The following is a 1,017-nucleotide window of genomic DNA, read 5'->3' as shown; positions in this document are numbered from 1 at the left end:
ATGGGCATGCTTCTTTGTTCTACTAAGAATGGTCGGATCTTAGCCATAGGGTTGCATTCTACCATGGAAGCCAAGGTTGTAAGGACATCAGCAAACCTATTGTTATCTCTCTGGAAGTATTTGAACGAGATATTCTCAAAGTGTTCAACCACCTCTTCTAGATGTTCTTGATATGGCTTCAACTTTTCATCCCTTGTGTTCCACTTTCCTTGTGTCTAGCAGATGACGATGGATGAGTCGCCGTAAATCTTGATCCTTTTCACTCCAACAGTTAAAGTAGTTTTGAGGCCCAAAGCACAAGCTTCATATTCGACACTATTTTTGATACAGGGAAAATCGAGGCTGAATGATGAAGGTAAATAAAGGCCGTCAGGAGTGACAAACAATATTCCCGCACCACACCCCTTTTGATTGGCTACTCCATCGAAGAATAATTGCCATTCATTAGCTGTGTCTTCTTCCTCTATTGCTGTGATTCCTTTATTAGGAAAGGCATCATCCAAGGATCTTCCATCTTCTGTGTGGTGGGCAGCCAAATGATCGGCTATGGCCTAGCCCTTGATAGATTTATGAGTAACATAGGTGATGTCAAACTCTGATAGCAAAAGCAACTGATGGGCCATCCTTCCTACTAGGGCTGGTTTCTTGAAGAGGTATTTGATGGGATCCATCCTTGAGATCAAGTGCACTAGACAGGAAACCATGTAGTGTCATAACATTTTCGTTGTCCAAATCAACGTAGCATAAGTTCTTTCCAAAGATGTCTTATGTTCTAGGATATTCTTACCAAGGTAGCATATGGCATGCTTAGCCCTTCCTTTCATCTCTTTTTGTGCTAGTAAAGAGCCCATGGAATATTCTCCCATAGATAAGTACAAGAGAAGTGGTTCACCTTCCATCGGCAGTGCCAATACTGGTGGGTTCATGAGGTATTCCTTGACTTTGTCAAAAGCTTGTTGGCATTGGTCATTCCATTCCATGGGCTGATCCTTCTTCAAAAGTTTAAAAATTGGTTCA

The sequence above is a fragment of the Macadamia integrifolia genome, unplaced genomic scaffold (genome assembly GCF_013358625.1).
Source record: "Macadamia integrifolia cultivar HAES 741 unplaced genomic scaffold, SCU_Mint_v3 scaffold773, whole genome shotgun sequence".
Classification (NCBI taxonomy): Eukaryota; Viridiplantae; Streptophyta; class Magnoliopsida; order Proteales; family Proteaceae; genus Macadamia; species Macadamia integrifolia.
Note: the sequence above shows the minus strand (reverse complement) of the source record.